Source organism: Pinus tabuliformis, chromosome 5_2 (genome assembly GCF_031772625.1).
Source record: "Pinus tabuliformis cultivar Carrire ecotype Pingquan chromosome 5_2, CPIR1, whole genome shotgun sequence".
Taxonomy (NCBI): domain Eukaryota; kingdom Viridiplantae; phylum Streptophyta; class Pinopsida; order Pinales; family Pinaceae; genus Pinus; species Pinus tabuliformis.
The window spans coordinates 1069169961-1069194544 of NC_142306.1; positions in this window are offsets into that span (position 1 = coordinate 1069169961).

Sequence of the window (24584 nt, forward strand, 5' to 3'; positions counted from 1 at the left end):
TTTACTGGATACATCGCAACAGTCTTCTCAAATTTTTGATGATCCTATTGCTCGTGTGTTGCATGATGTTTGCTATTTTTCATTGCATAGCCCATACCAAGATGTGCAGTCATATGAGGAGATTGATAAAGGAGACTTCTGTTCTGTTTGGAATCAGCAACAGAGTTTGGTTATTCACGAAATTCAATACCCTTTTGACAGCTTGCTGCTGTCGCCAAAGAAAGACAACATTGAGGTGAGGAAAATCTTAATATCCAGCTATGAAGATTACTTGGACCAGAGTAGTAATGTGTTAATGGAAATCAATAGTGATGTTTATGAAGATCCTTTCGCAGTATTCTTGAAGTCATCCAGTCAATTCATGCTTTGCAAGTTTATCAGCAGTAAACTTGATTCCAAGTTTCCATGGGAGTTGCCTTTCGATTCTTCCCTTTTCTTGCGCATCAGAAAGCATTTGGGAAGAAATAAAATACCAGCTAGGATGCTTACGTGGTTGCATTGGCTGTTCCATTTCACTTGATCGGGTGGTGAAAAGAACAATTAGAGTAGGTTTGATGAATAAGCTGAAATATGAGCATCTTTCCAGTTTGTTAGTTATGATTTAGTCATGTTTAGCTTTATTATGGTTTTCAATTTTAGTTTTGGGTCAAAGTCAATCTGCATAATGTCAGTTTTCAGGTTTTGACTCCATTGCCCAGTGGCTGAAGGCACTATTTGCTCTCCCAAAGATCTGTGGTCCTTGGCACCTCCAAGGAGCTACCATCCCCATTGGAGCCAATGTTAGAGTCGGTCTCTTCAGCCCTTCGTCAGAGATCAAAATATCTTTTGTTGCATTTCATTTTAGGGGTCTCATTCATGTTCAGTAATTTTCATTTCATTAGGAGCATCGATCTTCTGACGGAAGGGTCTTGTCACTCATCTCCCTCATGTCGTGTACCTGTTGGTCCGTGTCTGCTCATCAAAGTCAATTTTAAAGTCATGTACAGTCTTGTTTGGTCTCGTGGTCAGCAAAGAGTCATTTTAGTCATTAGGTCTAGGGTTTCGTAAGTTTAGTCTTAAAAGTGGCTAATAATGCCAGCAAGCACATGAGGGAGGTTCGAAATAAGTTTTCATTGCAAAATTTCATCGTAATAATGCTCGATCATGACTTTTCTTCAAAACTCTGTTTTGAAGAAAAATCATCAATTTTTATCCTTTGTAATAAATATCATGTAATTTTCCAAAGTTTTTTCAGTTGTAAAGTTTTCAGGTACAACCCTGGTCGCCTGTGCTAAATTCCATGCCAGCTATCCCTGCAAAAGATAGAAAGATTCATCATCAGTTCAAAAAAATCACAAGGAAACAAAAATAGAATTCTTTTGTAAAAGTGCCAAAGTTTTCAAACAGTGGATTTTCTTCAAATCAAAAATCAAATTTCATGCCATAAGAGATATTTTTGTGTTTCAATAATCTAATTACATGCCAAAGACTTCAGTGAAACAAAGAAAAATCATGGAGGAAGCAAAAGTCAGTGTGAAAAGCTAAAAACTGTGGTGAAGCCAGCCTACGCGGCGCATTGGGAGGTGGTCAATCATGGAGGAAGCAAAAGTCAGTGTGAAAAGCTAAAAACTGTGGTGAAGCCAGCCTACACGGCGCATTGGGAGGTGGTCGCGTCGCATAGGCAAGTCGCGGCGCACAAAGCCAATTACTATAGTGTAAAATTGAGCGTGCGTGGCGCACAAGGCCGACAAGCAAAAATTTCATCATTGCTTCCAAAAATTTCAAACCAACTCAGTTTGCCTCGGGCCAAGTAAGTTTGTAAGGCTGTGAATTGCTATTAGCTTGTGTTTGGTGTTGTTTGGAGGGAAGAATATGAAATTTAAAAGTTGAAAACATAAACCCACTCATTTTGATGAAAATTGCCTCTTAGGGTTTGAATTTGAGTGTTAAAATTTGACGTTGGTGCCAAGTATTTCAAATCTTATTCCTCTCCTATGGTTCCTTTCCCTTCACTGTCATATTATCATTTGTCAATCCCTTATTCCCTAACATCCCAAATCACTTATTCCTAAGTTCTATTATCCCTATCCCTAAACACTACCATTTCTTATCATTATCCCTTTCCCATATCATTTTCAAAATCCCTAAATCCCCAATTCCCAACAGTCAAGTGATTTTTATTGCACACCTTAATTTCGCTTGACAAACTCCACTTTTCCCACTGTTCCATATTCCTCACAGTCCCTCATTTGACTTTGACACATTTGACAAAATAAAATAAAGCACCAAACTCTTCATTTTCACCTCAGGTGACATAGATGAAGAAGGCATCGAGGAGGCGGAGACTACTAGTGTGCCGACATATGTCACCTATCAGAGAGGCATGAGGGGATTGTTTGCAGCAGCCCGACGAGTACTATCTCCACCTAGGGTGGAAGGGCTCTCGTTTCCGTCATCAGCAGCACAAGTATAGGTATAGGACAAAGGCAAGAAGCCTATGCAAGATGAGGGCCCTTCAGGAGGCCAAGACACTAATTTCATCCTCATTGATGATGATGTGAGCTATCCTACCTCAAAGCTAAGGGAGATTATTCAGGAGCAGAAGGCCGAGATAGATGCATTGACCGACAAGTTGTAGAGAGCTCAATGGGTCATAAACTATTTGGAGCAGTGAAACAAACAATTGGAGGATCAGCATACAGTCATGGAGTTACAAAACATTCAGAAGAACCGCCAAGCTGCCCAAAGGCAGAGGGTGGAGTTCACTTCGCTTGAGCAAGAGATCAACGCCGATCGGGAATCTTGGCTTGAGAGGATCAACATTCATCTTGAGAAGCTGTTGGTGAAGGCAAACAAGGACAAGGACATGCTCAAGCACATGAAAAATCATTATTGGGCACGAACTCATGTTTGCAAAGGGAGGATCAAAATCTTGAAGGCAAGACTAAGGAGAGAAATAAAACAACGCAAAAGGCATGATAGGCTCCGAATCTTGGCCGAAGCTTCTTTGGCTGAGCATGATACTCAATGATGGACCTTCAGTCCAAATTTCAGCAAATTTGGAGAAAATTTTGTCAATTTTGAATTTTTTTGGCTTCAAAACAGATTTTCCTGCCCAACGCGTAGCGCCACTTGGCGCGCGCTTATAATTGGGAGATCCTCTGGAGGAAAACTTTGCATTTATAGATTTTTTATGGAAATTTATGCATTCTCATGAATTACCTAAGGATTTCATCAAGTTCTGGGTTGCCTAAAGGGTCAAAAACACACAAAAAATGACCTTTCTGCCACCTTTTGCACCCACAGGAAGCAGTGTTGGGAGATTGGATTTTTGGAGGGGAAAATGGACACCAAATCTAGAAATTCCACTTGGGTTGGAAAGTAGACAGGTAGGGATTTCCAATGAGCTATCATGAGCTCAATTTGGACTTTGGGAAGGCCCTCAAAATCAGCCTCAAAGTTGTGCTACACATACAGATTTCAAGGGTGGCACATAGGGAAATTTGGCCTATTTTTCACTCAGTAGCTCAGAATTTCGGCCAATTTTGACTAGTTTTACTTTTTGATGTTACTCTTGATCTAACTTGATGTAATTTCATGACCATGACGTAATTTTGGCACATTTTTACTTGTCTTAGTAGATTCATTCACCAAAAGGTGAAATGTGAGTGAATGAATCAATTTCCTTTTATATAGAGGCAAGTTGTTTCATTGCCTATTTTTCAATTCCTTGTTTAGATATGGTTGAAACAGCTCCTACAATGATGAGCTCGACCCCTATAGGCATTGGAAGGAGTTAGGCTTATCTATATCATGTAATTTCTTAGTCATTTTCAGGGTTGGTCACTTGGGATTGCTTGGCACTCCATTGTACATTCGATTTCTGCATTTTTGGCAAAGGAAAGACCTGGGTTTGCAACACTTTTTGGGATCCCTGTGGCTCTGTGTTTTGATGGTGTTCTTCTGTATGTAATTTTTAATTTCACTGATATTTGTTTGTACCACTTCCTTTCTCTTTTTTTTTGAAATTAAACAAATGAGTGACAAAGGTAGAATTCATTAGCTTGTTGTGCTCTGCCTTTCAGTTCTGTTTAATTTTCAATGTTTTCTTCAGTTTGAAGAGGATCTTTGATACCCTCTTGCCCTCTTCAGCTTCTCACTAGTCTAAACCCTCCATCTTTACAAATCAAAGCATCAAAACGATTACCTTTCTTTCCCCAATCAGAACTTTGCAAAACTGGCCTTCATCCCCGGACCCAAATTTTCCTTTCCCTTGATTCCAACAAAACCCCCAAAAAATTAAATCAAATCCTTGTACTTCATACCTAGCCTAAAATTAGTTTTATTTCAGTCATCTCAAGCCCCATTGATTATCTTTTGCTGAGATTAACCCAGAGAGAGCCCTCTCCTGTCCTCGTAAGGCTAGCTTTGAGGCTGAGCATGGTTTGATGTTGGACCTGGATCCTACCTTTTCAGCCTGAGGTAAATCTATGCACTAACACCTTGATCAGTTAAGTAGGTTGATTTTGAATACGCTATTTGTATTTGCATGACTTGTTGTGTCTTGATCTCTTGTGCAGGTGCATAAATGTCGTGAACAGTAGGAATGAGCCCGTGACACAAGTGATTCAAGGTCTTCAACAAAGGAGATTGAGATAGCATCAGAACAAAGTAGGCCATCTTCTTCGTCTCTCTTTTCAATTGTAACTTAGGAAAGTGTTTGGTAGATTGTCACTTCGGTTTCTAGACCCACTCATTGGGCTAGAGGATCATCTCTATCTGCAGAGAGGATTTACCTAGACAACATCATCTCATCAAATTGTCACATTGTAGATATTGTCTGACTTTTCCAGATTCAGATTTCTTTTAACTGGCTCAACATACTAGTCTCCTTCGTGAGGATCCAACGGTGCTACCACTTGAACTTATCCACATTCAAAGATCATTTGTCTTTTATTTAGATTAATGATTACTTGATTTTCAAATGCCTAATCGATCCCCAATAGAGCAGGGTATGGATTGGTGTTGTCCAAAATCTCTATGACTTCAAGATCGGTAATGCTCGACACCCCATTGATAACCACTAGCACTCCCATCAGTATTCCATTAGGAAAGATATAGTGTTGATTCACTAACCTCAGTTGACTTGGAGACCAAGTCAATTTTGGTTTCCCCATCATTCCCAAAGTACTTTTTGGAAAAACATTTACATTTTTCCATAGGTCTAGTATAATATTGTCCATCTCATACTCCCCAATTTGTGAGATAAATTGGAATTATTTATTGGTTCTCTTCTTGTAAGCCACCTAGTTCACTGTGCATGGTGAGGCTTGTGCTGTGGTGGCTTCAAATCCTTTGGCACACATTCCACCAACTTCCTATTTTTTTCCAGCACTTGCGTATCCTTCACTAACTCTAAACAACTTTGAAGAAGATTCTAAACTAGATCTACTATTGTGACCGATTCTATCATCATAGATAGTTGGCATGGCTACTTCATGAATTTCCTTTAGTTTGTCCCATTCCAAAACAACCATGTCCCTCTGTGCCTCTTTGTACTTTGCCTTTTCCTAAACAAGGTCGAACTTTGGATGAGTGTTACAGCCCCAGGTTATAAGTTCATGTAATAAAGCTAATAAAGGCAAAATAAGACCAACATCATGGGACACATATTCCAAGCTAAATGTTGGGAAAAACGTCCTAGTGGGTGTTCATTTTGGCTTATTATGGCTAAGGGAAATTGGAAAATGCATTGGCAGAGGCTTTGAAAAGGAAAAGAGGCATTAATTGAAATTTAATTATGAAAATAAAGGAAAATAGGAGAAAATGAAGGTGAAAGGTCACATAATTGCATGAGAGGAAAATTGAAGGAGAAAGAGAAGAAAATAGAGGCCTCAATAATAAAAATGCTTATGAGGACTAGTTCACATCTTTTGCCAGTTCAAGCTTTTGTCAGTTTTATATTGGAGCTCTCTCTCGAATCTCTCTACTCTCTCATACTATTGCACACTTAGAGCATTCTTAGAGCACTCTAGCATTGGAGAAAGGAAGGCAAAGGAAGGACAAGAAAGTAAAGGAAAGCAAGGATCAAGTAAGGAAGATTTGGATCAAGTTGCTATAGTGGGATTACTTCACAGGTATCAAGTTGCATGTATGATTCACTAGCTAGTTTTGGCATGCATGGTACATGCATGTGTGTATTTGGTTTTCTTGTTGTCATTGGCATGGGTTTTTCCAGGTGTGACAGTGGTATTAGCCTTGCCTTTCCATTTCTGGATAGCTACGGTGTGTGTTAGAAAATTATATATTACGAAGCAATGGAACACATAAAATATTACAGAAATATAAACACAGAAAACGCACAAAACAAGAGAGACATAGATATATGTGGTTCACCTAGTTTGGGCTACGTCCACTCCGAACAGCTAGTCCTTCCTTTCTATTATCTAGTAAAATGAAGAGACACAACCTACAGCAAATGCACTGTAATATCCTCTGTTTTCTCTCACAGTCTCACCTCTCTGTTTCTCGCTCACAGAATACACATCTATATCTCAGCCTCCAATACAATGCCCTCATCCAAAGAGAGGGGTTGCCTTCTAGGGCAAAAAACCCTAAACTAAACATAATTTCTACCGTCAGATCATCCGCCTAATGAACGGCCCAGATTGACTAGAAATTACTATACTTTTACAAGGCAATTTTACATTTGTTTTTAGCTTCGAGGGCGCTGCCCCCGAGCCCCCACTGGGGGACCGCTGGCCTCCGGACCCCCCCAACTGGGGGGATCGAGGGGGGGGGGACAAGTCCCCCCCGCACCCCCCCGCGTGGAGGGGTGTACAAACTTCCTGGGGTATACATCCGGCTGAAACAAAGACCTCTGAACAATCATGCTCCACACACAACAGTGTGATGGGGTTCTTTTAGTTGGTTGAGCTTTGGATTACCGAATGGTTTTGGAACTGATTGAGGTGGTCCCAAGAAAAATTCCTAAGGGTCTGGGAATCCCTTGACTAGTAATGGCAGGATTGCGGTAAAGCCTCAGGGCAAAGACATGAAAATTCATCTAGGTGTTGGTGAATAAATATGGAGGCATCCAAGCTTGTATAGGACTTGGTGATCCCTTAACTGGTTTTGGCAGGATTGCAGTAAAGCCTGGTAGTGTATGTTTTTTGCTTGGGCCTAGGAATCCCTTGGTCGGTAATGGCGGGATTGCAATAAATTTAGTTGTGTAGGTGCTTGTTTCAAGCCTGAGAATCCGTTGACCAGTTTTGGTGGTATTGCATTAAAGCCTGAGGAAGCCTTATTTTTTTTGTGAGTCCTACATTCATGCTTGGAATATGGAATGGGGGTGATTGGCTTAAAGAAATATTTGGTTCAGCCAAATCTATGGTCGGCTAGTACATCGAAGTCCCTAATTTGGTTGGATTTTGAATATGTTAATAAGAGATCTATCCTCTTGCATTTCATGACTATTTATACTTGATATTATGTGGATTTGATGATTGTTCTATCATTGTTATTATTCTGGTTATATGTTAGTAATAAGCATAGTTTTATGACAAATTCTAGTTATGGCTCTTATCATGTTTTGATTGGTAAATGATTGGTTACTGAATACATGACCTAATAGATGTTATTATAGATATCATGAGAGGGAATTATACTTTCTTGATGATTTTCAAATAATCATGACACCCCTATGTTCAGATATGCATTTATGACCTGTAGGTTACATGTTCACTATGTATTTAACGAAATGTATGTCATGGTTAGGCCTGGTTAGGTCAAGTTCTTGAATAAATTTTTCATTAATGGATTTTTCCTCGTTTCATTCATCATTATGGAAAGTTCTATCAACTTCTAGATAGAGGTCTAGATACTAGCCTTGAAAAAGTGGCTCAGATTTCATGGTTGCAAGCTCAAAACTGGGAAATCTAGACTACAGTTGCTAGGAGGCGAGGTTATCCATGTGACTCGAGGGTTACAATCATTGGGTTACCTTGTTATGTAAGTGATTAGGAGTCTAGATTACTAAAAAAGGAAAGTTAACTCAGGGTTTGGGAACTTGGAGTGGTTGTTTAGCTCTTATGTGTCATGTAGCTCCTCAGGAAGGTCAATAAGGTTTCCTTTTATCGACTCCATTTCCTTAATGTGATCTAGGAGCTTGAGTCATGTCACAGTAGCCCTAAGCTCATGTTTACCCTAGAAAACCGCTGAAAGTGGGTAAATGTGGGAGGGGTGGTTACAACGAGTTTAAGGCGCTCTTCTCACCCATTGCGACTGCAATGTCCCAAACATTGCATCATTTTCCCTTGCCCTGACACCTACTCGAGTCACTGCACCAAACCAATGTTAGGTTGTATGGAGTTTAACAATTATCATCTGCACATTAGGTCCCTTCTCTTGCCATTTGGCAATCGATTGTGGACAATTCGCAGTCGGGTGATCTAACGCTTGATAATAAGAACATGTGTAATAGGGATTAGTGTAGTCTCACATAAGATGTCCCTGTTGTCCACAATTATAGCAGACTATTGTTCCTCGACCTCGACCAAATCCTTCTCTTCCTCAATTCGGTCCTCCTAATCCTCTAGTTTCCATTCCTTGTCCTCGCCCCAATTGATTATAATATCCATCTTAGTTGTACCCTAGTTGGTTGAAACTAGTTGGCAATGCTTTGTTCCCTTCGGGTACCTGCACTTGAAATGAATCAAAAGTGCACTCACACATTAGCTCCAAGGCACAACAACATTGAATATCATGTCCCATTGATTTGGAAAAATCACAAAATAGAGTGCAGATCGCAGCTTCATATTTCTACATCAATGTGAGGAGTATGATCCCATACTCAACAAATTTCAAGCCACATTCCTCTACCCTATATAAGCATATTTTTTATGCCAGTCACCATATAATATGTCTACAATTTACATTAGTTCCCATGGAGAATCTTTATTTGAAAGATGGTACACCATACCTCTTCCCAAATTTATTTTCCCATAGTTAAATCTTGAAGCTACGAGGTTCGCACAACCAATTGTGACTACACTTGGGCCATGCCATTGCTTTCTCCACCTCCTGCTGGTGAAGCCTCCAACTTTAACGTGAGCTCTAAGGCCTCTGAATTTGTAACTATCCAATGTTATGTCAATGGTATCCTGATATGGGGTAGTAGTTTGACAATAAATCACTCTTTGTGTTGCACGTTTAGAATTTCAAACATGAGAATGTCCTTCAGAATCTTAAGTTGTTGATCAAAGTCTCACATTAACTTGCTTGAGCCTTTCTCGATCTCCTTCAACTCTGTAATGCATTAGGACTCAGATTTTAGTTTTTGGCATTCCCTTATTAAAGCTTGTTTGATCTCATTCAAAGTTCTATTTTGTTTAGCTAGATTCACACTCTTGAACTTCACGTAGCATGTCAATGTGCGATCCTTGAATGTTGCTTCCAGCTGTGCGATCTTTGTTACCTCATTCTAGAATTTCTTGGTTGTCAAGATGGCCTCACACATAAATAAATGTTTTTTTGGGTCTTCATTCCCAACGCCATGAAAAATTGTCATTCTCAGGTCCACACCTGCCATTTCACTTTGTGCGATACTTCCAGATGAAGTACTTCCACGTGAACCTACTGAACTACTAGAAAATTGTGTGCTCATCTATGCACCAAGATGAGTTTGAGCACCCTGTGATGATCCCCATATGGTTTGACCAATCCCACTATTTCTAGAACCTCCATCTCCTTAACTATAATTACCCTCTACAATATTTGTGACAATATTTTGAGTACTTGCCTCCTAATTTATGGAAGTGTGTGGGGTCATGGTTTCAACATGAGGCATGGTTTGATTCTGTTGTCTAGGATCTAAAGACTCCATGCTGCGTGGACTCAGTTTCTCTCTTTACTCCTTTTGTGTGCGTAGTATCGAACTATGTTCCTTCATAACTCTAGTCACTTACACTGCTCCTCACCCTTCGGTGGCCTCTCCTAGCGCCTCTCCCTGGACTTCTCTTGACAAGCATCGACATTGATTGACCTCCTCCCACGTCATCCCATTGAAACCTCCTTCCACTCCTCAAAGTTCCATCCTCAAAACTCTCTCTCTCCATAATATCTCCTCACCTACACTTGTGTAGTCCCAGACCCGCTATCAGCTTCCACCATAGTCTTCTTACCTTTTCTCATTTCCCTCTTCTCAAACCATCTCCTAGTTCTCCCCCACTCCCCTTGTCACACAAATGGTCTAGATGCTCATGTTGTATGATTCCAAAGGTAGAACTATGTGGTCATACAACAACATCTTAATGTTTAATGGCAGTGACAATATAAATCTACCTCTTGGTCCCTTTAGAAACTTTCTCTGTGTCACAATATATGATATTGTCGCTTCCATTGCAAACTAAAAAATATACCCCTCCAACACACTTTCAAACCAAAAATCTACAACGTTTGAAGTTTTATTACTTATTGCTTATGGCTGACGTACCTCCTCTGGATTCCACCTCCTCGATCCATCATGACAATACATCAGAGTGTTGTCCTTCATCAGTTGAACCCACTCTGTCAAGAGATTCTGGAATTCCCTGAAGAAAGATTCATGGAATTCAATGAACATGTACTTTTGCAACCATTTCTTTGTGCATTATCTCTTATCCTTAATCTCCTTCACTGCAAATTCCTGCTTCTTCTGCTTAAACCATTGAGTAATCTACTCCTTAGTGGGATTCCACGACTTCCATATTCCTACAACACAATCCCATCACACAACCATCCCAGTCCTGGAAACATAACCATTACTTGGCATGTATGATTTTCACATACTTGAGATTTGTTGTGAAGATGGCCAAAAAAACCCGTTCAACATCGGCCTTTTCAACAACACCCATGGAGGGGGTTAAGTCTCACCCCAAATGCTAAAGGGTGACTGTTAGAAACAAGTTTCCACAATCTGGTGAGATTGTTAAGAGCTTAAGACAATAGACTTCCATCTATATTGTAAGGCTCAAACACCCACCAAACAAAAACTTAACCATCATCCTAGGATTGTGCACTACGCAAGACCTATGGACTCTTACGTTCACCAGTTAGAGTGCAAGTTGCAAGTGATAGTGCATTAGAGGAGGCTGAATTGACTTAAACCTCTTGGCATTTGGGACGAGATTAAAAACACCAGACACTATTCATTATGGGGACACTATAAATTATTAATACATTATTGTACCTTTAACAATCGTGATCATTCAAGACATTCAAACATACATAGATCTGTAGTAGGAAATTAGGCACATGTTAAACAATCATACCATAACTAGATAGATATACTCATACATTAAACAAGATACTAGGGGTAACCCAACCATCAATTCTATTAACACTTCATTATAAATAAGTAAAGGCGCCAAGCGCTACAATGCAAATATTATGGAATCCAACTCACCAACCATTAGCCTCTGCACAAAGTACAAAAAGGAGAGCACACACGGTACAAAACCATCCAACCTTTACTATATATGATTGACTTTACATCATGGGGCTACAAATTGACTACATAGTTAGACATTAATACTTAAGACTATAAACACATAATGGAAGATACTCACTTACAACAACTCTCATCCTTAACAGCCACAACACGAGCATCTGTCGTCCATCGTCTATTCGTCTAATTTGTTGATCAACCTAACCTCTCTCGAACCTCTCCATTATCAGCTCCCATTGGCTTCTTGAACCTTCTTAACCTTCTCATCCACTGATCCAAATTTAAACAGGAACACGACAAATTACATATATAACCATAAATACAGAGATGCAGTACGAATAACACTTCATTTCATTAAAATCAAATATTGAAATATGCTTACAAACAGAATGGAAATAATACTAGCTCGGGTGATGGTAGCTTATCTCTGAGAAGAGATGTGGTCGCTACATGCCTCTGAAATGCATTACAATGAGGCTCACGGGCCTTTTTATTATTGAACAACAAGAGCAAACCCTAAACAACCAAAACCCTAACCCGAGGAGATGTAACACCAAGAGCTTATGGGACCCGTTGGGGTGATTTGGACAGCCAACTTCCCGGGGTTGTGATGATTGAGGTGGATTTTGGTGGCCACCCATCAAGTCCACTTGGACCCCCACCATTGTTTCTTTCAGCTTTTCAGTTTCCTTAATTGTAGCACAGTTTACTATTTTTAGCAGTTTTTCGGGTCCTGAACTTCTGGAGCCGTTTTGAGGCCCTAAACGATGTTTTTTGGAAAAATTGGGAGCAACATGAGTTCATTTACTAATGTTACTCTTTGTAAATTTGTAGTTCTCAGATATATCTTTCTAACAAGATATTCTGCACGTCAAACGGAGATCGTATGCCAAAGTTACGACCCCGAGAAGTCGATGTACCAATTTACCCAAACGGGACCCACGGTTTGGCCTTTCATCTTCTAGGGTTAGGTTTTTGGATGTTTAGGGTTTTCCATTATTTCTCAATAATAAATAGGCCTTTAAGCCTCATTGTAACACAGTTCAGAGGCATGTAGCCACCACATCTCTCCTCAGAGATAAGCTACCATCACCCTAGCTAGTTTATTTCCATTTGTCTGTAAGCATATTTCAGTATTTTATAATAAATGAAATGAAGTATTGTTTCTGCTGCATCTCTATATGTATGGTTATATCTATAATTTGTTGTGTTCCTGTTTAAATTTGGATCAGTGGTGTCAGAGCGGTCTGCGCTTTCTTTGTCTTTCTTTGCATGTCCCCAACGAGGTCGGGATATAAGGAGTTAGGGCTTGAACTGGTCGAACCTTTGCAAGACCAGCCTCGCAAATCTTGATGGCATCGCATGGCGAATGAAAATAAAGATGAGGGGGTAGGAGATCCTATCAAAATCTTGCTTGAAGAGGCCCTCAAGTGACAAAGGAATGCGATGATGGACAACTTTGCCCAGATCCTTCAGCGGCTACCCAGGGGCGACACATCTACTTCTAGTAGCTACTCTGGAAGCACCACACCTTTTAAGGTACAAGTTAACTTTGACATTCCCATATTTGAGGGTCAGATAGATGCAGACGTCATAGATAAATGGTTAAATTTACTAGAAGGGTATTTTTTTGTTCATGATTTTTCCGGCCGGGTAAAGATTACTTTCGCTCTTCTCAAACTCACTTCCCACATCAAGGACTAGTGGGAAACCTACTGCGAGTAGAAGGATGAAAGCACGGCCTAACTATTTTTAGCCGCACCCACTTAGAATTCATTATGTACTTCCATCAAGGAGTAGTACTACCCTATCGGAAGCTATGAGGATCAATACATAAAGTGGACCACGCTGCAGCAGGGAAGGGACTGAGACGTGCCAGAATTTACCAATATTTTCCATACCCTTGGCACAAATTTGGGTATCAATGATTCGGAGTAGCATTTGGTACTCAAATATCGCGGCTGCCTGCATAAGTACATCCATGAAGAAATAGAATTCCTAAACATCTCCTCGCTCGGCCTGGCATATCGATATGCCGTCAAGATCAAGCAAAAGTTTAAATAGAAGAAGCGAGACTTTGGATCTGTGAATCTGAAGTAAGGGAAAGGTGCCCCCCAAACCATAGAACAAAGGACAAAGCCAAGGCGAGGTAGCCCAAGACAACCTGCCAAAGCTGCAAGCAAAGAATAGCACCATGAAGCCAAAAAAGGACACGGAAAGTGGTGTGAGTTCCATAAGAGCTCCACTCACAACACAAGTGAGTGTCGGGCCAAGCAGTCACTGGTGTCCGAGCTAAAGGTTGCAAAATCAGATGCATGTTTTGACTCTAAGTCAGAACTCGATAAGGGGAATGACAAAGGGAAGCAAATTATCGATGCGGAGCCCAATGCCACCATTACCACCACGAAGATCCAGAAGGAGGAACTCGAAGATCCAGAGGAGGAGGAGCGCCTCTTCCACTCCCATATGTGGGTAAAGGGCTCCCCGCTATAGTTCATTGTCGACAGCAAGAGCCAAAAGAACCTCATTTTGGCAGAGGCCGTGAAGCGGCTAGGCTTACCGACCATAGCACATCCACAACCGTACACCATCGGATGGCTTCACCAAGGACGGGATCTTTGTGTGAGCCAGTAGTGTCACCTTCCATACAACATCAAGCCCTTCACCGATGAGGTATTGTGTGACGTTGCTCCCTTGATGTTTGTGATGTATTGTTAGGACAACCATACTTGTGGAAGCGACATGCTGTGTATGAATCAAGGCCCCGTGTTGTTATTGTTACTTTGGGAAATAAGTTGTACAGGATATCGGAGGTAGCACCACCTACCACCATCTCTTTGGTTACTGCAAAACAATGTAGTAAGCTCATTTCCAAAACTGGGAAATTTGTTTTCCTGATGATATGCCCTCAAGGAAAGAAGAAGACGGTGGCCACAACCTCCAAACATGGTGTTGTGGGGAAAAATGCCTATGCAGGACGATCCTATCCACCTAAGGTGTGACAGTGCCTTAGCAACAAACAGAGACAACTATTCTGGTTTCTTCCTTTATGAAATGCGAAAGAAGAGAGATCAATAGACTTACCGGTGTCTTCCGTTTGTCCCTCGATCCAGATCCTCTTCTCTTTGGGTGTTCACAACTACTTGCCTCCTCGCTCGCCCAGCTTCAACAGATTCCTGCGAGATCACAAGAGAACAGCTACTTGCGACAAGAGAACAACTACTTGAGACAAGAGAACAACTACTTGAGACAAGAGAAAAACACAACAAAGACAGATATTCATATTCATAAATGATTCAGGATTAGAAATAAATCAAATACACTAATGCTATCATACATCAAAGATACATCAGTATATAGGAGAAAACCAAGATAGCTTTATTGATAAATGACAGGGTTCAGGAAGAGATACAACCCAGAGGGCTCCAATCCAGCATCTCCTTCCCAGCAGAATGGAATTCCTATCTTCACCTCCCTTCAAAGCATTAAGCACCCAATGATTCCAGTCTCAAACCAACAACAATTCTTTGCAATAACAAAATTCCAGCCTCTAGATCTCATGGAGGAGAGATCCATATATAGATGTTTTGGAGAGAGGATGAGTCAGCTTGAGATCTGACTAGTGTCCTCTCCCTCTGTCAGTTCTTGAGTCCACTTGGAGGTTCTTGCTTCCACTTGGAGATTTGGAACCTCTTACTCATCACCAGTCGAATTCCCTGAGGCAAGTGTCATTTTGGAAGCTTCCTGGGTTCTGACACCTTGAGGAATGAGTCTGCCACATGTCCAATCTCGCTCAGCGCAGGTAGCCAGTGTTGGAGTTGACATTCAGCGCAGGTAGCCAGTGGAGCCATTGACATTCAGCGCAGATGGTCAGTGGAGCAGTTGACATGATCCTGAATTGACTTGTTTTTGAGCAGTTTCAGGTGGAGAACTTCTGTGAATTGCTGTGGTTTGTTAGCCTTGTTCCTCTAGGGGTAGGAACAACATGTTTAGGGACTTTGGATCCCTTAGATTATGGACATTTCATGCTCAATGCTATAAGGCACAAAAATGTCTATAACAGTTGCCCCCTAAAGTATGAGGCCGTTTATCGGGTGAAATGCTTTATCCAGGAGGGTCCGAAGTTCATCCATTTGCTGGGAGGAGACCTGTAATAAGATACAATACAATACATTATTTTTCATACTGCTTTCATGATCTAGCTGAGGCGGGCATTCCCATGCTCAGCTTTATAAATTCATTTTTTGTACATAGAACAGACGATCGTCTGATGGTAGACTGATAATTTTGGTGAAATTATCATCCTTTGAGTAGGATGATCATCTGCTGCAATGATGTACATGTCAAATGTCTTTATATTTCCTGAATATATATCGCAGCCCGGATGGATGAAACTAGATCCGGGGTCTTCAATCTCGTTCGATCTTCACTCTAAGTACAAGTCGATCCATGTGAGAATTGTTCTGAAGTCGAACATGGAAAGACATCGCTTGATTACCGGTCAATGATGTAAACCGTTAACAAGCGCGAGAGGAATCACCAATAATGATAATGACCCTCAAGGTACTGCAGTACAATTCACGTGGTGTGAATAAAGGACTTGGCGTCGAACACCACGCAAAATCTTCTGGTCGAAGGTCATTGATGTATACCTGTCGCCGGAAGTGAGAAACTTGCCATTGAGGCATGCAAGCTTCAAAGTACTGAAGGGGTTGTTCCTAGATCAACTTCTTGGATAATGAGCTGATGTCGACAAGAAGCGATCCGTCAAAGGAGGGCCTTAATGAATCCCACATCAATGACACGGAACGGAGCTAATGATTTTAATGGAGGTGAAAACGATCTGTGACATATGATTCAGGGTGGCGGTCATGAATGGATGAAGGATAATGTATGGCAGTGGATGGGACCCGGTTGACTCTTTCTGAACGACTTCTCTTGAACATATGGCGACACTGATGCGATGGATCGGTAGCATTACCCCAAATATGGATGGTATGGCGAGACCATGGTGATGTGACCGGTGAATGAAATAACCCAACCCGATTGTGGTACGGAGGAAAAGTGTCATGTTCAAGAGCGACTTGCTACCATCAAAGTTTTCTTGAGTTTCTCCCAATTTTTCCCCAGTCATTGCTGACCAGTACCTCTTTATTTTTGTCAAGCTTGAGGAGGATAACATATGCTTGTTCTATAACCTGCCCTTCGGGCAAGCCCATCGCTATGTTTTAACGAGCCTAGCGATAGTGAAACTCGTTCTCGTCTAAAGACAAGTTTGTCGCTATTTAATGATTTTAACGAGTTTAACGACAAAGACAACTCGGTCCCTTTTCATTTTTAGAGAGTCTGAAAAGGTACGTAAAGTTAACTCCAAAATTCCTTTTTCGTCATCTAATCCCTTGAGTCCGAAAAAGTATAAAACAATACAGAAGGGATGAATTTTCGATAGTTTTAACGAGCCGAACAAAACAAGCGCTCAATCTTTTTGTGCAATAATCCCTCAGGTCCAAAAAGATTAAAATCTAGAGGAGGGATAGCACTTCCGGTCGCTTTAACGAGCTGGAAGGCCAAAACTCGGCAATCTTTTCATATTTTACGAGTCAGTTGAAAAGAGCTTAAAGAAGACTCGTCTTTTGAGGAACGAGTGATGAACAGGGTTAGCAGCTGATTCCAGGTACAGGTTGGAATTTTCCAATCACGGCAGTGTCACAAGGATGGCTAGGTGAAATCACTCTTCGCAGCTGTTCCTCAAAATGGGTAAACAATCATATGGAGGTGAACGATCGGCCAAATGAAAAGTGGAGGTGACGGTGCAAACACGACCAAGGCTTTAATGGCTGATAAGGTTACATTCATAGTGGTTATTTACCGGGTGGCGCTTATGTTTATTTTTTAACGAGCATGAATTCCGCGTTAAAACTGCTCGGATCTTGCGTTTATTTTTTAACGAGCATGAACTTTATGCTAAAACTGCTCGTTTATATGGTCAAATTTTGATTTTTTACCATAACTAGTTTTTCCCTTTTCAAAGATAGTACTGCATTCACAATTGCTGCATCAAACTTAGTTAGAAATGAATAACATTTGTTTGAAAATGAGATTAAAACCCTAATATTTCGCTTTGAACTACGTAAAAAGCAATTAAAAAGTGTTTTTACCTCTCATTTTACCATTTCATTTGAACTTGGTTTGTTGGAGCTTTGGAGGTGCCTCTTCCCCCTTGATTTTCACCAGCTGATTTCGGGAGATTCTGTGGACGATTCTCGGCGCCGTCAGGACCAGGTAGGAGCTAAACCCTAGCTCTTTCTTTTCATGGTTTCATTTTTCCATTCTGTGCCTGTTTCCCTGTCCTCCTGAGCACCTGGGGTTTTGTCAGGGCGCCCTGCCATCAACGCAGGTGGTCCATTCGAAACCTGCGTTGAATGTCAAGCTGCCTTAAGGCAGTTTGACCTTCAACGCAGGTAGAACACTTGCTACCTGCGTTGGGCACAGAAAACAGGTCTTTTTGCACAGTTTTTGATGAAATTTCGCCAGTTTCTCATCAAATCCAGGATCTTACTCATTCTCTTGTTTGTTTTGCAGGGACCTTTGAGCAAAATGTCCCTTACATGGCGAGAACGAGAACATGAAGAAGAGGACATGATTTCCCTCCATGATCCTGTCACGGTGAACGCACTGCGGAACTGTGGCCTGCTGAAGTTCTTCCGTATCTCTAGCATGAGAGCACAGATCTCCTTACTGCAGTATATGCTTGATGCTTGGGATCCTATCAACCAAGTATTCCAGATTAGGGGCAAATCCATCCCCTTGACCATCGTAGACATTTACTTCTTGACTGGGTTGTCAAGGCGGGGTGCCCCCATTTCTTTGTCAGGTTCGGCCCGAGGGAATGACTCCGTGAGAGATTATGTCCGCCAGTATTGCAGGGAAGGTTCCCAGCCGAGCAGAGACGACAAGGTTGTTATCCGTGAGATTACTGACAGGTCTCTCAGGTCCATTCTGTATACTATTGGTAGGATGGCCGGTAGTGCATCTCTTCATGTTGCCAACAGATCTTATGTGCAGCACGCCTTGGAGTGTCTCCAACCGAAAGTATTCAACTGGTGTGATGCAGTACTTCTTCAGATGAAAATTCAATTGACCAAGGTAAAGGACGGGAAGCTGAAGAACTTTGGATTTGGTTCTATTTTGACTGCCTTTGCCTTGGAGAAAATACCACTGATGCAGCCTCAGTATATTGCACTCGACTTGCCTTCTCCGACCGAGCCACGCATGCAGAGATGGGTTGATCACATGTCTAGGCATGCTGGTCAACCTCAGATTACTTTCACTGATACCTTCTTCAGGTGGTTCGAGCGCCAGGAGATGGTCTATTCTGAGTATCCATATGTTGGCATGGATTTCCGAGGTGATCCGGATTTGGTGCTACCGGATGGCGAACAGTGGGGCGCTATTGGTAAAATCTTTGACCATATCACTGTTTACTGTTTTTATTCATAATGTTGCTGTGCTTTATTCTGTCAAGACTTTAATCAAACTCTTGTGTGCATTGCAGATGTTGGTCCTGTTCGTCCAGCAGTTCGCCCGAGACCGCCAGTCGCTGCTCCAGCAGGGGAGCCTGCTGGGAGGGTTATTCTTCGCGACCTTGACGTGGCCGAGACCCTTACAGCTGTGCAGGAGCAGGTTGAGAGCCTTACTCTCGGTATTCCGGATGTACGGATCGACGAGTTACCTTTACAGTTGCAGCGACATACTACTGGTGTGCCTAGACGATGGACTCGTCTCTTGCGCATGATTGCACAGGCCGTGACGTGCTATCATGAGCATCACTAGGCTAGGGTGCCCCCTAGCATTTTTGAGTTTTTGGGTCATGCGACCAATTTTTGTCTTGGTTACAGAACATTATGTGTAAACGATAAACAGCTTTTATATATATATTTTGATTTTCGGGGTTTATTCTGGTTGAGTTATGATCCACTTGTACAACATTGATGATGCATTTCCTTTTATAAATGTCGCAAATGTCTATCTAACACATAGTTTGCTAATGAGTCGGTTAATGTGTTTAAGTTCCTGGAAATATGTTGGTATTGAATTAAATCAAACTGTCTTTCCAAAATCTTAACCCTTAGAAACATACGATAAATAGCCGGATTGCGGACAGAGTATATACCAGTGAGTTGTAGTATCACGAGTTGTGAGTCTAGCCTGACGATCAGTCGGCGTATACCATGGGTGATGGCATCAGAGAGGAGTTCTATCAACGCGCTATACTCAGCGATATTATTCGTTGATTGCCCAATACACACACCTCTGAAACTTACTAACTCGCCGCTTGGATAAAAAATGGCCCAGGCCGCAGAGGACAGGTTCCGCGAACTACGACTCGCTCCGTCAGCATATCCCACACATGTCTCAGAAAGGTTTGACATCTGCAATAAATGTAAAAAGGTGGATTACTCGACCAAAACAAACACTTTAGCGAAAACAAAATACAACAAAAGCACACAGGTTACTATTTAAGCATAGTAACGCTTGAGGTACAACCCATTGCGGGGTTGCGCCAGTGGAATTCCGTCATAATCCATTAACTCGTAGGCTCCTTTTGCTAACACTCGTTTAACAATATAGGGGCCCATCCATAAAGAATTAAATTTACCTGCTCCCAATTTGTCGGATTCTTGGTCGTAAAGCAAGACCAAGTCACCTTCTGAGAAGACACAGGGTTTGACATTCTTGTCAAACTGCGTCTTGACTCGTTTCTTATGGGCTTCGTTAGCCAAAGCGGCGTCACGACGGGTTTCATCCAATTGGATTAATTCCAAGAAACGGGCCTCTTCTTCTGAAGTTCCGGGGAGGAGGTCGATTGCGAGTTTAAGGGACGAAATTTCGCACTGGACTGGTAAGACTGCCTCCAGGCCATACACCAGTTGGAAAGGTGTGAACCCAGTCGCATTCTTTACCGATGTTCGGTAATCCCACAAGGCTGAGTACAGGATTAGGTGCCACCTTCTTTTGTGAACTCCGATCATCCTTTGCAACATACGCTTCAGGACCTTGTTGATTGCTTCAACTTGTCCATTGGCTTGCGGATAATACGGCGTAGAGCTGTCGTGAGATAGCCCTAGCTTGGCAGCTAATTCAACCATCATGTGATTGTGAAAATGCGATCCATGATCTGTAACTATGGCCTGTGGTACGCCGAACCTGGCGACTACATGATTGAAAAAGAAAAGGGCAGTTGTTTCACCAGTATTATCTAATGTAGGCATCGCCTCGGCCCATTTGGTAAAATAGTCAACGGCGACTATAATATACCCATGCCCCCCGGTCGAGGTGGGGTTACATTGCATGAAATCGATGCCCCATTTGGCGAAAGGCCCAACAGCAACTATTGGCTGTAAAGGTGCGGGTGGTCTTCTGGTTTTGCTATCAAAAATTTGACAAGCATGGCAACTTCTGACTGCGATTATGCAATCTTTGAACATGGTTGGCCAGAAGTATCCTGCTCGTAAGATTTTTTGTGCTGTTGCGTATCCAGATTGATGCCTCCCACACGCGCCTGAATGACACTCATTCAGGGCTTTTTCGGCCTCCTCATGGGTAAGGCACCTCCTCAGAACTGTATGGATGCCACGACGGTAAAGCGTATCACCGACGATCATGTAGTCTTTAGCTTGGTATCGTATACGTTTCTGTTCAGAGTGAGAGGTGTTAGGTCTGAACTTTTGGGTTTGGAGATAAATTATGATATCTCCGTACCACTCATTGCTTGTTGATATCAGAAACAGATTCTCGTCCACGATTGATTCTTCGGATGTTTCATCGTTGGACGACGATGGGAGATCGCACAATAATTCTGCGAAAACTAGAGCTTTCTTTGATTTGGATTTTACAAATTCCAGATCAAACTCTTGAAGGATCGCTATCCATTTTGAATATTTGCCCCCCAGCAACTGTCGTGACAGTATATAAGTCATGGGGTTGCAATCTGATAAAATGGTAGTTTTCCGAAAGAGGACATAATGTCGAAATTTTTGAATCGCTTGAACAGCTGCAAGCGCTAGTTTTTCAACATAAGAATATTTGCTTTCCGTATCATTCAAGTTTTTACTTAAATAATATATAGGATGTTCAATTCCATCGACTTCTTGAACTAAAACCATTGCAATGGTCGTATCTGCTGCAGCCAGATACAGGTTAAAATCTCTTTGATAGTCTGGGGCATACATTAATGATGCTTTTACTAGAGAATCTTTCAGAGCATCAAAGGAAGCTTTCGCCACCTGATCCCAGACAAAAGGTACATCCTTTTTCAAAAGACGAGTATAACCTTTAGCAAGTTCTGAGTAATTTGGAATGAACCTCCTCAGAAAGTTTGCTTTCCCTTGGAGTTTTTGAATCTGAAGCAAATTTGAAGGTGGAGGCAAATTAATGATTGCCTGAACCTTGCAAGGGTCGAGACAAATCCCATCCTTAGAGACTACAAAGCCAAGTAAACGACCAGAACCGACGCAAAACACACATTTGTGTGGATTGAGTCTTATCTTGTAGTGTCGGCAACGTAGAAATATCGCTCTTAAATGCTGTGGATGATCAGTCCGCTTTCACAAATGAGCCGGAAGGTCATCGAGATATGGTTGAACGATGTTCTTGATGTCATGGAAGGCATAATTCATTGCCCTCTGAAACGTCGCCCCTGCGTTCTTTAAACCAAAAGGTAATTTTCGATAAGTGAATGTGCCCCACGGACAAATAAATGCAGTCTTTGACTGGTCCTGTGGGCGGATATTTATTTGATTATACCCGGAAAATCCATCCATAAATGAAAAGATTTCACATCCGACGCATTCATCAATTATCTGGTCGATGAAGGGTGTAGGGTAGTTGTCCTTCGGACAAGCTTGGTTTACATCCCTATAGTCGACACACACTCTAATTGTCCCTTGTTTCTTCATAACAGGGACAATATTCGATACCCAATCGGTTAGAGGAACCGGGTAGATGAAACCAACATGGAGAAGGTTTTCAACTTCTGCTTTAATGGCAGCGGCTTTCTTGGGGTGTACCTGCCGAAGCCGTTGTCTTACTGGTTTGACATCAGGATACATTTTAATTTCATGTTCAACAATACTCGAGTCAATGCCTGGCATTTCATCATATGACCAAGCAAAGACATCTCTGAATTCGCGGAAAAGAGCGTTATATATTTCCAGTTCTGAAGGAGAACATCCTTTGCCGACATAAATATTCTCTACAACATTTGTTTTAGTCGAGATATTTATGGCTATAGTCTCTTCAATATTGGATAAGTTTCGCTCGGAATCCACCGTATTTACAGTATTTGATAGGAATTCAAAGACTGAAGGGTGGTAAAGGTCATGTTGAGTATCTTCTTCATATTCTGGAAGAAGGGAACGATGGTGGTGATCGTTCCATGGTGTCCCCTCAATCAACATTGATTGTAGGATTCCTTCGTCAGTCCCATGCACTTTCGACCAAGGATCTAACGGGGTACCATATTCCCTAGACCTATCTACCCAAACGCTTGACGAGCGTTGACTCGGGTTCGCCTCCCATGCCTGGAACATTGATTGCTACAATATTTCTATAGGGCTTGGGGGCAAAACCATTGCATGATCCATGTCTTCATTTTCTGCGACCTTCGTGGAAGATATCATGTTGCAGGTTGCTACTAACGCTATATTTCCTATATAGATGGGAGGCGGAAGCGCGAAAGTTCCCATCAATGTGAGGTCTTTCAGTAGGCCTACTCCGATATTTTGAAGTGAATGGTTGCTTTCATGGATCATGGGAATGCTTCCTGTAACTTGTGAACCATTAGGGAAGAAGTTCTGTTGGTCGACGACCGTAATCCCTCCTTGAAAAGGGAATGCGATCTTCCTAAAATAAGTTGACACTACAGCTGCCATGGCATATATCCATGGTCTTCCCAGTAGGATGTTGTAGTCAAGATTCCCATCGATGACTTCAACATCTATTTCTACTGTTTTTCCCCCTAGTTCAATCTTCAAGTTATTTAGGATTCCGTACGGGGTGTACGTCCTTCCGTCGAATGCTTTTAATGTTGTCGAAGATCGTGACAAGGTTGGAGACCCTAGAGTTTTCCAGCAACTCATCGACATGATACATGTAGATGCCCCCTCATCAATAATTGTTTGGTGAATAGTTTTGTTGAGGGCTTTCACTTGAATAAGGAAAGCTAGTTGAGCTGGTAATTGAGGATCGTATCCTTTGTGGTCGAAGGATACAAGATTGGAATCCTTAGGATCAACCCCACCAATAGCCGATAACAACGCCTGCCTTTGGGATGGGCAATTTTGTAGTACCTCAAGAGTCGACATAGCGGATGGCGATTGGGCCAAATCTTCCACTATGCTATAATGCTGCGCCGCTCTGGCGCGAGGATTAAATGTCGACTTGTGTACTACTCCCTTTGGCGGTTTTATTGTTAATTCAGGAATGATGGGTGGTACAACTTCTGTCGAAGTTGTTGTCGAACTACTTGGTTGATCTTTACCTTTGTCGTTCGACAGCGGTGGATTCCCGTAATCTTTGTTCCTCGTCGAAATCAAAGCATCATTTTGTTGCTTGGAGATCGACAACATTAGCACTTGCGACGGGGAAGCATTTCCACTATCAACCATATTTTGACCTGGATTGGGAAACGGATCAGTTAACACAGCTGAAGTTTTCAGACTCTTAAAGAATCTTTTAATCTCAGCTTTGTACGGACATTCTCTTGTCCGATGATCCTCATCACATATTTGACATGGATAATTTGGTTTCCCTTTCCTAGGAGGGTTTGAAGAAGTTTTTTGAGGGGATGACTCACCTTGTTTTTTCTTCTTCCCTTTGTTTTGTTTCTTCTTGCTTCCTGGTTGATTGGTTTCTTTGCCTTTATCTGTTGATACGACATTTACTTCCGAAGCAAGAATTTCTTCTTTTGCATTTTGATCCGAATTCTTACGGGCTTTCTTAGATGAAGCCTTTGTCGATTTCGCGTTTGCCGTGCCAATCACACCATCGCCGACATGAGAGTCACTATTTGATTTAGGAGGAGGAGGAATTGAGAATTCCGGTCTAGGGGCATCCGGTA